Source organism: Euprymna scolopes, chromosome 24 (genome assembly GCF_053919585.1).
Source record: "Euprymna scolopes isolate OS-2025 chromosome 24, ASM5391958v1, whole genome shotgun sequence".
Lineage (NCBI taxonomy): Eukaryota > Metazoa > Mollusca > Cephalopoda > Sepiida > Sepiolidae > Euprymna > Euprymna scolopes.
Window position 1 is genome coordinate 53,861,598 of NC_136505.1, and position 12,861 is coordinate 53,874,458.

At 31.3% G+C, this 12,861-nt stretch overlaps 1 protein-coding gene and 1 pseudogene across 2 annotated transcripts in view; one reads left to right on the top strand and one right to left on the bottom strand.

Annotated features, from left to right (window-relative positions):
• The window catches only part of LOC145246707 (neuropeptide S receptor-like), a 481,356-nt gene that overhangs the window by 346,032 nt on the left and 122,463 nt on the right, over nucleotides 1–12,861 (top strand). The gene's annotated exons all lie outside the window — the stretch shown is intronic.
• Nucleotides 8,507–8,623, bottom strand: LOC145247068 (5S ribosomal RNA; annotated as a pseudogene).

Below are 12,861 nucleotides of genomic sequence, written 5' to 3' on the forward strand. Positions count from 1 at the left end.
ATCACACTCATAAGAAACTCATGACAATGCGGCATTTTAACAGGGAGTCAGTATGATGTCAAGTCAAGCGCGTTGCTGCGTTAAGTATATAAAATTAGTAGTTTATTCAAATTTCACCAAGAACATCCTAATTTTATATACTGTGTGCAGGCAGATATTCTAATTTTATCTAAACAACAGCAATTCACAACTTGGAGGCGATGTGACTTACTTACTTCACATGACGGAAAAAGTTAGAAATGTTGTCAAACTTATGAGGAAGGCGATGTTGTTGCTGAAAAATTATAAATTTGAAAATAAATGTAAAAAATATCACATTTTTTTTGTTTTTGTCACTCTATGACGGTCACACATATTCAGCATGTTCTCTCCCTATTTAATCCATACGTTACGTTTTGCAAAAGGCCAAATATTATTTTTAGTCGCGTACAAGCGACTCTATAAGTCAATCTGTCGATCCGTCGGTCGGTCACTTTTGTGCTTGGCCTTTTTGGTTAAGATCTAAGGTCTCTTCTTAATACATACTATTCTTAGCTTTTTAAGTTTATCTTGGCCTTTTGGCCAAGATTAAAGTTTAGTATCTGTTCCGGCAGATACTGCAAGTAAAGACCATATATGGGGGCAACTCCACATATAAGACCTTGGTCAATGTAGGGGCAACCCTTAATACCAATTGTAACAATCCAGCTCCCCTACAGCCCGGGGAGTTGGTCCCCATTTCCCCTTCACTCCTCAAATTAAAAATCGCTCTTAATTTATTTTGTTTTGTCTTTCTCTTGATATAACTTCCAGTATGAAGTCATTTAAGGAAGAAAGAAACATTTTCTTTATTTACTTTATAATTAACTAACAGAGGTAATTAATTAACCTACAGTATCAACATCGATAATCGAAGAAATATGATTAACGAAGGAACAGTCCGATTTCGAGCAAAGTGCCACTATTATACAGCCTTACATCACAAGCGCATTTTAAAAGTTTTGACAATGTGCAAACCGAAAGACCTGGCGTATAAAATTAATTGTAGTTCCTTTGATAAGACAGTTACGAGTTAAAAATGAATGCCATTATATAAAAATAATTTTATAAAATCAACAATGTATTGTGGACTAAAAGCTGTTCTCCTTTTACAATTACAAGAAGCCTCTCGAACAATCGACATCCATGACAAGTAACTCCCTCCTTGAGAATTCTCACTTTAAACTCCTCGGTTGACCATTCAAAGAAAATATGAACTGGAAAAAATACATTGAGGATATTGCAAAGGCTGCTACAAGAAATGTGGGCTGCTTCTATTGTGCTAGAAGACTACTCATACTTGAAACTATTCCTCCCATGCATGGAATATTGTTACCAAATCTGGGCTGGTGGATCTACCACTAGCCTCTCCCTCTCGGATAGGGTTCAAAAAGGGTCTTCAATCTAATAGGTCTCAATTTGTGAACTAGGTTTCCACTCCTGTCCTATCGTCACACTGTTGCATCCCTGTACCTATTTTACAAGTATTTTAATGGAATGTGCTCTGATGAACTCACTGCACTTGTGCCCCCTCGATGGGCATATTCTCGACAAACCAGCTTAGCAGCAATATCACAGCTTTTTACTGTTGAGGTGTCTAAATGTCAGAAAGTTTTCTACCCTAATAGCTTCTTCTTTAGAACAGCTAGACTTTAGAATCCCCTTCTTGCTACCCGCTTCCCGGACTGACTGTACTGATATGCAGAAGTTTAAATGTAACGTAAACCAACATCTTAATCTTTCTTGATCATGGTCCTAATTAGTAGTCCCTTATGTTCGAGTGGCAATATGCCTTGTTTGAGATGAAGAAGGTGAGTAAAACAAAATCAATGGTATATGAATTTTTATTCTTTTTGTGTACTGCAGTGAGTCTCAGCCTAGAGCAGACAGTCAATCGATTTGATTAAAAAATGAGCGATTTCGATATATATATTAGTACGAATAGTTGGTTTAATGACTTTGTTTGATAAAAATTCAATATGGTGTAATGGAAGAGTAATGGAAGAATAAATAGTATTTGCCGCATCTCTTCCAATTTTCGGATTTTAATCTTGTTAAATAATACTACAATTCCTTTTGACGGATTGATTGCTGCTATTTCTTCTGATGAGTTAAGGGCATAATAGATTCACTGATTGATATAATAATTAAGTGATTTATTTTGCTCTACGAAACAGATACTGTCAAGAATTGTATAAGTCGACTAAATTAAAGGAATAAATTATAAGATGGTCAACATAATGAATTTTGGAATATAACTTTTTGTCATATTGCTCTGTAATTACATTGAGCTTCTTAAATAAGGATTGATATAAATATAAGAAAATATATTTCTACAGAAATATATATATATATATATATATATATATATATATATAAATTCCGTGGAATTTCCACGAGTCCTGCTAGCATATGTAATTCCGTATATTTTCCAGTCTTAAATGTCCAATATGCCAAGTTCTACATCTGTAATAATCGTCATTAGTAAACACCTCTAGTTTTTTAACATCTTTGGGGGGTATATTCCTCTTAGAACGACCCTGTCGGTGGGGCATTAGAGTACGCCGACTGCCCCAATGCAGAGGGTAAAGTCCCTCAATGGAGGTCCTGGATATGACCTTAAACTATATCCAGTGGTGAGGCCCCAACTTGCGGGCTTTGGGGAGTGTGGAACCACCCTTTAATTACGATTGCTCCCAGGTCCACTCTGACCCGGAGTGGTAGTACCTGTTAGGGTCCCAACTATGGGTTAAATAGAAACCGACTTGAAAACAACAAAAATATTCTATAAAAAAAAAATTTCTTCAAAATCACTGGATTCGGCATTAAATAACCTGAAAAGGGTTGATATGCCGTAAAAAAACAACCAACCAAACTCTTAGTATAGTTCTTATGTCACAAGAATACTGCAAATGGGAATGTCCATGTATTTTTAGTAGTGCAGGCTTCTTTTTATTGAATAGCGTTTCTTGTTCTTAGCAAATATAACTAGCTTTTGACCATGCATTATTTTATTTATGTTATATATATATATATATATATATATATATATATATGTTTGTTTTTATATGTAAATGAGTAAAATGTTTGTATATATATGCATGCACATGAGTATATATACATACACGTATAGATACATCTATATATATATACATATATATCATCTGATATTGTTATTTTCTATTCGCGATATTAGCAGTTTTGAAACGCTACTTTTTGTATTTATTTTCGCTTTCTAAGCGATGAGGGAGTTATCTCCGGTTTGTTTTGCAAGTGATTATGTCGCCCCGTTTTTTAGACAGGGCGTATTTATTTATTTATTTATTTCATACTTTACATGCTTAAAAGTTGTCCACCGATACGTGTTTCTGTTGTCAGCCGTCATCAGCATGGCTAAACTTTTTGGCAAGGATCGAACCCATAACAACACAATCCTCAGACTGCTGATTGTGTAGCTTTATACACACACACACACACGCACACACACATATATATATATATATGCAGAAAAACACATACACATACACGTGTATATATAATATGTGTGTACTAGTTTAGACGACCTTATATGGCATGCCAGACTTGTAAAATCTTTACACATGTAACAAACCTCTCATCCCAACTATGTTTATTTTATGCGGTATCGTTTTGATCTAACGACACAGTGTGCTGTGTTCAATCCTGATTGGATCTATACCTCCGCCTTCTCGTGGCCGTTCATGTGAATGTGAGTATATAATATTATTACAGAAATCAGATCACACTGACAAAACAGGATAAACCGAATTAAAAAATCGTCACTCTTTGATTCGTACAAATTAAGTTTACCCGGAACAACAACAAAAACATGTAATGATTTACAACCAGTCGTTAAGAAGCGGTTTCAGAGACGAAATTACGTTGGCGCCAATATTGGCAACCAGAAGAATTAAAGTATTAATTTAGTTGTCCGGATTAATACTAGGCCATATTTAATACCAGTGCTTGAGGTAGAAATGCTCAAAGCGGTTACACACATGACAGTATTACGAGATAATTGAGATAAAAATACCATTCCCACTTTATTTATATACTAGAAGATCTGGTATTACCAGAGATTGAATGGGAAATACTATATCCACTAGTATGCTGATGTGGTTTAAAATATAGAGGCGGAATAAATGTTGCAGTAGAAGATACTACTCAGATAAGCGGGAAAGCACCTGTCTAGGCTTATCATGTACGAGAATCAGGAGAAGAACAGGATTTAAAATAATGGGTTTGTAGATGTATTCATTTCATATGCGGCATTAATTTGCATATAGGGGAAATAACTGCTTTAGAGAGGACAGAGAGCCGAGTCCTTGACAGCTGAGAGGAAAAAATCGGAGATATGAGTTGGTGTTATCAATTACGGTTTATATGAAGAGTTTTGTCAGTTTTCCTTTCGGGATTGCAGAGTCGTGTGAATTACGGCGTTAATGAAGAAGGGTTCTTTCGTTTTTATAAGGGAATCGGTGACATTGTTGTAGGTTATAGAAAATTATATCTATTAATTTATTATTATTGTTGTTATTTCTTACTAGCAGGGAAACCCGACGTTGTTCGGGATTAAATGATGAATTTTTAACAAGTCCATATTTTATTGTCATCGAAATTGTTGAAATTGCCCAATTTTTTTCCAATCAAATCGATTGATTAATTGCTCTAGCTGGGGACCCATCGCAATGCACCGGAAGGAAGCTCACATGCCTCTTCGCAGTTAGTCCACAAAACGTTGCAGTCTACATTGCACTGTAGAGAACCCACTGTTGATTTTATAAAATTATTTTTATATATAATGGTGTGAATTTCAATTTAAAATGAAAAAGTCAAATATCCTGCTGCATTTGTGCTTTAAGCAGAAACATTAACTTCGAATGCGCCTTTGTCATATTAAAGATCCTACCGTTTATTTTATGTGTCGGGCCTCTCGGATTTTTAATAATAAAACTTCTACAATGCACATGTGGTGTTAGTCTGTGTAAGGTGTTAACTTTTGTCAATATCGCCTGTTTCTTCTTTCAACGGATAATTTCGATTATCGATTATCAATACTTATCGAACATATTTCGATGCAAACCTATCTAAGAACAATGCCTAATACATAATATTTCTTCGTGAGAAATTTCATGCATAGGGAACGAACTCTCGCGCACGCACACACAAAGTTTCATTTTTATAATAGTAGGTAGAATATTTTATTCGTCTGTCGATCACAATTTTATTAAAAAATAAGTGAAGCATGCATGGTTCCCCGTGAATGCACAGTGAACTTCAGCATTTGTCCTCCCTATTTTGCCCCAAAATTTCCCAGGGGACGTCAGATCCTGGTGAAAATGAACAAACATGCCTAAACATATGCAATTTTGAGTTCATCACTACGAAAAAAAATGTCTAAGTCTATCATTTGCACCCCCATTTAGCCCCAAAAGTCCCCAAGGCCTTAACATATTTAAATTTGAGTTCAGCACTATGCAAAACTGCTAAATAGACATACATAGAAAATTTTGGACAAATATGCTTAAATAGACCCCAAAATGGAGTGGTTTTATGAGCCCTAAAAGAGCTCCTGGGGCACGTCCAAGAGTTATCACGAAGTATAGACAAACGAACGTAGATAGAAATCAGTTAATTACAACTTTTCAGTAAGTTTTATAAAAATCCAAGACATCATTATTTTAATAAGCACAAAAGTGTCAATTTTAGCCATTTTAACACGGAAGACACCCCCGGGGGGTGCGAAGTTTTCCATGAAAATCTGCTCTGTTACTTGTTTACTCATATCATGTTTTATGTTTGTGCAAAATTTTACAAAAACTTCCAAGGCGTAGCTATTGAGAAAAGTGCGGACAGACGAACGGACGAACGGACGAACGGACAAGGGTGAATTTACAGATCCACCCTCCTTTTGTCGGAGGACCAAAAACAATTTCGGAATTTGTCTCAGTACGAAACAACAGTGGCACTACCTACTTTATTACATTATTACTGGATAGTAAATTCCAAACAACTAAAGCAAATGTCGGAAACTGAAACCTTAATATCGTTAGTTTGAGGTTTTACCAACTGACCTATTAAAATCTTCTTAAAAATATGAGTTTAAAACATTAGCTGAACACAATAATTTTATGTTTTGCGTCATATTTAATTCCAGTAATTCCTAAAAAAGTAGAGTGAGCACGCTTACACGTTTGTGTAAATAAATCAAATGAAAAAATTAAGATTAAATATAATGTTTTAAATTATACATTACTATTTTACCATTATTAGACATTTGGAAAAGCGTAGTTTATTTTCTGTACTGTGGCTATAGTCAGCTAACGTTCTTCTTAATTTTCTCCGGAGCGCTACCGGAAGCGGAGATAAGGCAAATAAGTCTCTTAGCCTTTATTGTTCTTCATATTTCTAAAACAATTTATTGAAATAAAGTATTAAAAAAGGACATTATTGAAAAGCATTCATAAAATAAATTAACAAGATTATACACATAGAAATAAGACAAGTTCTTTTCTTTTTGCCATGTTGTTGTTGTTGTTGGAGCAGAGAATCAGCAAGTAGATGTCCGTTTGTTGTTTTTACGGTAGTTTTTTTTTTTTAATCTCGGAACGGTGCGTTTGTCACGCGGAATTCAATTTAAGATTTTTGTTCCTTAGAAGCGTTGTTTGAGTTTGAATAATCTGTTTATTTTGTAATAAGGAACATGTTTTTTTTTTTATTATTTTGACCCCTATTATGACCCCTTTACCTTAATTGTTTTAGGCTCAAATCAAGTTATTAAGTAAGATCCGTGTACAAGGTATCTATATCTAAAATTTCAAGTGTTTAGACCCAAAATTGGTGGAGAAGTGCGGTAGAGTTCTCAAAGGTCAAATTGTTGAACTTTAACCCCTTAACAGCCAAATTTCTGGCCGAAAACGGATTACAAAGATTTCCTCAAATCTCAGTACCCTGTATATCAAATTTCGAGTTTGTAGACTGAAAATTGACAGTTATTGTGTAGGGAAATGTACAAAAACAGACGTACACACACAGGCAGACACTTGAACTTATATATATATATATATATATATATATATATATATATATATATATATATATGTGCTGACAAGAGAGCATATGGAAGTTATTCAATCGTGCGTAATTAATTTAGTTCTTTATCGCTATGTGACAGAATCTTCACTTCGTTGGCCACGTGTATTTTCTTTCGCCTTTCCAAGTAATATTATTACTTTTCTACGAGAAATTCAATCGACATAATTGAAAACTACGTTGCGTCGTGTGCAAATTCAGAATCTTGATGACGTCATCTTTGCTTCGACGGAGACAGCGTTTATCGTCACGTCTTGGTGGGCGTTCCTCTTGCCACTATAAACATACGACCATCTTTTCATGACAACTATCCATAAAGCCCTCCCCCTCCACTTGTATTTAATTGTAATAAATGAGAGAGCGGCTGTCGTGACAATGAAGTCACGAGTATAAGAAGTAATTCGTAAAAAAAAAAAGCTAAAGTTGGCATCAAAAAGACCAACAATGCTACAAGGTGAAGATTTAGTTTTGTTTTTGTTTTTTATTATTGGACGGGGAGTCTTCTTGACTATTTGTGAAGTTTTATTCAAATTGCTTCACACATGCGCAAAAAAACTTTTCAAGCATTTCAATAATATTTTTATCAAGATACTAGCCTACACGTTAGGTCAAAATTAAGTTTTATATTTTTTTACGTCTAAAAAAGTTTACATTACATTTTATTGTGAAAATTCAAATAATTATCGGCTTTCCGCAACGATTGAACGTGACACAACGTCGATTTAATGCGATGCATAGCCAGCCCTTCCCTGCTATAAAAATTAAAATTGTCTCATGTTAGAAAAATACTTCACCTTTTACATTAATCTCTATTATTATATAAAATGAACTGTGTCTGCGTATGTGTTTATATGTGTCCTTATGAACGCGAAAACAGTTCGGCCGATTTATACGAAATTTCACATGAACGTATTTTATGTGCCTAGCAGTGTTCTTTTGTAGGCTTTGTATCGGAATGTCTTCGATAATAATCGATAATTGAAATAATCCGATGAAAGAAAGAGAAGGCGATTTGGAGCAAAGTTAACACCTTACACAGCATTACATTATAAGTGCATTTGTAAGTTTTATTACCGCGCAAGCCAAAATACTCAACATATAAAATAAACAGTCCGTTCTTTGATATGTGAAAATTCCTAGTAAAGATAAACAACAACAACAACAACAACAACAATAATAATAACAATAATAATCAAGGAAAGGCTTCCTTCAGCCTTGACAGACTATGGATATCCAGGGTAAGGGTGCCTGCGCGTGAAATTTTTGTGACAAGACTTGCGCAATCTCCAACCACACCTCTCCTGATTCGACATTATTGAATACTAGTGACAAGTGGAGATGCAAGACGACTGGAAACAATGCCGAGATAAGCAGAAAGCACATACAGCGCCTAGAATTCCCAAATGGTCACCCATCAAGTACTAGCAAGGCTCAACGTTGCTTAACTTCGGTGATCTGATGGGAATCGGTGTGTCAACGTGATTATGTCGTATAATTATAACAACAACAACAACAATAATAATAGAACAACAAAACAGAAACTGTCATAAAATTGATAAGGAACATGAAAGAAGTAAATATGATACTAATAATCGTAGGAAAACTAAAAAAAAAAAAAGAGTCCAGCAAGCCCAGAAAAAATTAACTAGGAGAAAATCGGATCAAAAGGAAAGGTGACACCACACAAAAGGTGGCAATAATAAAACAAACTCACATCTTAATAAAATTTTCAAATGCAGACATGAAACCACATCAAGCACCCACTGGAAAAGTACGAAGAATATTGGGACCTCCTACGAGATTACTACATTAAAGAATAATTGTAACTGCCAGCGATAAATCAATGGTTAAGGGCTGAATGCAAAATCATTTTAAATTGTAATCGAAAAAGATGAAGATTACTGGAAATATGGGGAGATTAATCGCCACTCAGACTACAGAGAACTCTAGCGATTATTTGTTATTGTCAGTGAATAATCACAGATGATGCTATGTGTAATAACACGTACTGAGTTTATAATACTAATACTAATACTATTACTACTACTACTACTACTACTACTAGTAATAATAATAATAATAAGAAGAAGAAGAAGAAGTTCGCTATCTATCCTCCTATTGTCCCATCACCCCCCAATAAAAAAGTGATACCAAATAGCCAAGAAGGGTCAAAGAGGATGGAAAGCCCGAGGAGAGCATTGACCTCCACTGGACGAGTGCGAAGTGAACTGGGACTTTGGGGAGTCTTTTTGTTACTCAAATTCAAGTATAGACCAGCGAGAAATCAATAGGAAGCGGCTGTTGCGATAACGCAAATTCATTTGCAAATGTTATTGAAATAGTACTGTAAATATGCCGAGATTTGTTGTCACTCAGCTTCCAGGGAATATCACAGGTTGTTTTCAAGGAGAGGTCTTTGATAGCCTGTGTGAAAGCACGTTGTGAGCCAATAATAATAATAATAATAATAATAATAATAATAATAACTCCTCATCCACATCAAATAAAAGAGTGGAGTGATATCAACAGGCACCATATAAAAGAGTTAAAGAGAGTCGAAGAGTATGGGAAAGCCGAAGAGATAAAGCACCAACCAGACCTTTGCTGAATGAGTACGAAGAGGATTGGGATCTTGGGAAGGCTCATTGCCGCCCAAATTCCAGTGATGACCAATGGTCACTGCCAAGGAGAAAGCAATTGTAAACGACTGTTGTAGTAACGCAAATTCATCTGCAAAGGTCATCAAAAAAATGGAGAGTACTAGAAATCTGGGGAGACTCGTTATCACTCAGACTCCAGAGAACACCACAGGTTGTCCTCAAAAATATATCTTTGGTGATAGCCTATGTACTGCTCTTAGTGCGTAAATAATAAGAAATAGCAGTCGTCTATGTAGATTCAGCCAAGGCTTACCCGTCATCTTTTTTTCTTACCATAAATATATTTTTAAATACATTTTATGTAAAACAAATGTTACACTTTTTAATTTAATTATTTATCATAACAAATTTTAAAATATAAAAATACTTAATTCATTCCCAACGAAGAAATGGCTGTAAATTTAAATAAATTACACACATAATACTTTTAAGTAAACGGTAAATTCGCAAAAAAATATTTATTATTGCGATACAGCGGAACCAGATATACCCCGATTATATTTCGCGCTTAACCGTTGGGGATCGATCGATTTCATTTTGTTTAATGGGTGTAAGATAAATTAATGAATGTAAATTTTGTTTAATGGATGCAAAAGATATTAATGGATGTAAAAGATATTAATGTATGTAAAAGATATTAATGGATGTAAAAGATATTAATGGATGCAAAAGATATTAATGGATGTAAAAGATATTAATGGATGCAAAGGATATTAATTGATACAAAAGATATTAATGGATTTAAAAGATATAATTGGATGCAAAAGATATTAATGGATGCAAAAGATATTAATGGATGCAAAAGATATTAATGGATGTAAAAGATATTAATGGATGACAAAAGATATTAATGGATGCAAAAGATATTAATAGATGCAAAAGATGTTAATGCATGTAAAAGATATTAATGGATGCAAAAGATATTAATGGATGAAAAGGATATTAATAAATGTAAAAGATTTTAATGTGTGTAATATGTATTAAGAAATGTACAAGATATTAAATGATGTCAATGATATTAAAAGAATACAAAAAGTATAATAAGATGTAAAAGATATAAAAATCTGTAACAGTAGTAACGCATGTAAATATATTAAAAGATGTAAAAGATATTGAAAGATGAAACAGATATAAACGGATGTAAAAGATATTAAAGTACAAAAGATGAAAAATGTAAAAGTTATGAACAGTGGTAAAAATTATTAATAAATGTAAAATATATTAATAGATGAAAAATGAATAAATGGAAGTAAAATATATTGATAGATGTAAAAATATTAATAGATGCAAAAGAAATTACAGTATGTAAAAGATATAAAAAATGTAAAAGATTAAAAAATTGTAAAAAATATTAATAGATGCAGAATAAATTAAAGTATGTAAAAGATATATAAAGCATAAAAAATATTAATAGATGCAAAAGAAATTAAAGTATGTAAAAGATATATAAAGCATAAACATATTAATAGACGCAAAAGAAATTAAAGTATGTAAAAGATATATAGAACATAAAAAATATTAATAGATGCAAAAGAAATTAAAGTATGTAAAAGAGATAAAAAATATAAAAGATTAAAAAAATGTAAAAAATATTAATAAATGCAAAAGAAATTAAAGTATGTAAAAGATATATAAAGCATAAAAAATATTAATAGACGCAAAAGAAATTAAAGTATGTAAAAGATATATAGTACATAAAAAATATTAATAGATGCAAAAGAAATAAAAGTATGTAAAAGATATAAAAAATATAAAAGATTAAAAAAATGTAAAAAATATTAATAGATGCAAAAGAAATTAAAGTATGTAAAAGATATAAAAAATGTAAAAGATATAAAAATGTAAAAGATATAAAAAAATATAAAAGATATAACAAATGTAAAAAATATTAATAGATGCAAAAGAAATTAAAGTATGTAAAAGATATAAAAAATGTAAAAGATATAAAAAATGTAAAAGATATAAAAAATGTAAAAGATAGAAAAAATGTAAAAGATATAAAAAATGTAAAAGATATAAAAAAATGTAAAAGATATAAAAAATGTAAAAAATATTATTAGATGCAACCGAAAATAAAAAATGTTAAAGATATAAAAAATGTAAAAGATAGAAAAAATGTAAAAAACATTCATAGATGCCAAAGAAAATAAAAAATGTGAAAGATATAAAAAATGTAAAAGATATAAAAAATGTAAAAAATATCAATAGATGCAACCGAAAATAAAAAATGTAAAAGATATAAAAAATGTAAAAGATATAAAAAATGTAAAAAATATTAATAGATGCAAAAGAAAATAAAAAATGTAAAAGATATAAAAAATGTAAAAAATATCAATAGATGCAAACGAAAACAAAAAATGTATAAGATATAAAAAATGAAAAGATATAAAAAATGTAAAAAATATCAATAGATGCAAACGAAAATAAAAAATGTAAAAGATATAAAAAATGTAAAAGATATAAAAAATGTAAAAGATATAAAAAATGTAACAAATATCAATAGATGCAAACGAACATAAAACATGTAAAAGATATAAAAAATGTAAAAGATATAAAAAATGTAAAAAATATCAATAGATGCAAACGAAAATAAAAAATGTTAAAGATATAAAAATGTAAAAGATATAAAAAATGTAAAAAATATCAATAGATGCAAACGAAAATAAAAAATGTAAAAGAAAATAAAAAATGTAAAAGATATAAAAAATGTAAAAAATATCAATAGATGCAAAAAAAAAAAAAATGTTAAAGATATAAAAATGTAAAAGATATAAAAAATGTAAAAAATATCAATAGATGCAAACGAAAATAAAAAATGTAAAAGAAAATAAAAAATGTAAAAGATATAAAAAATGTAAAAAATATCAATAGACGCAAACGAAAATAAAAAATGTAAAAAATATAAAAAATGTAAAAGATATAAAAAATGTAAAAAATATCAATAGATGCAAACGGAAATAAAAATGTAAAAGATATAAAAAATGTAAAAGATATAAAAAATGTAAAAAATATCAATAGATGCAAATGAAAATAAAAAATGTAAAAGATATAAAAATGTAAAAGATATAAAAAA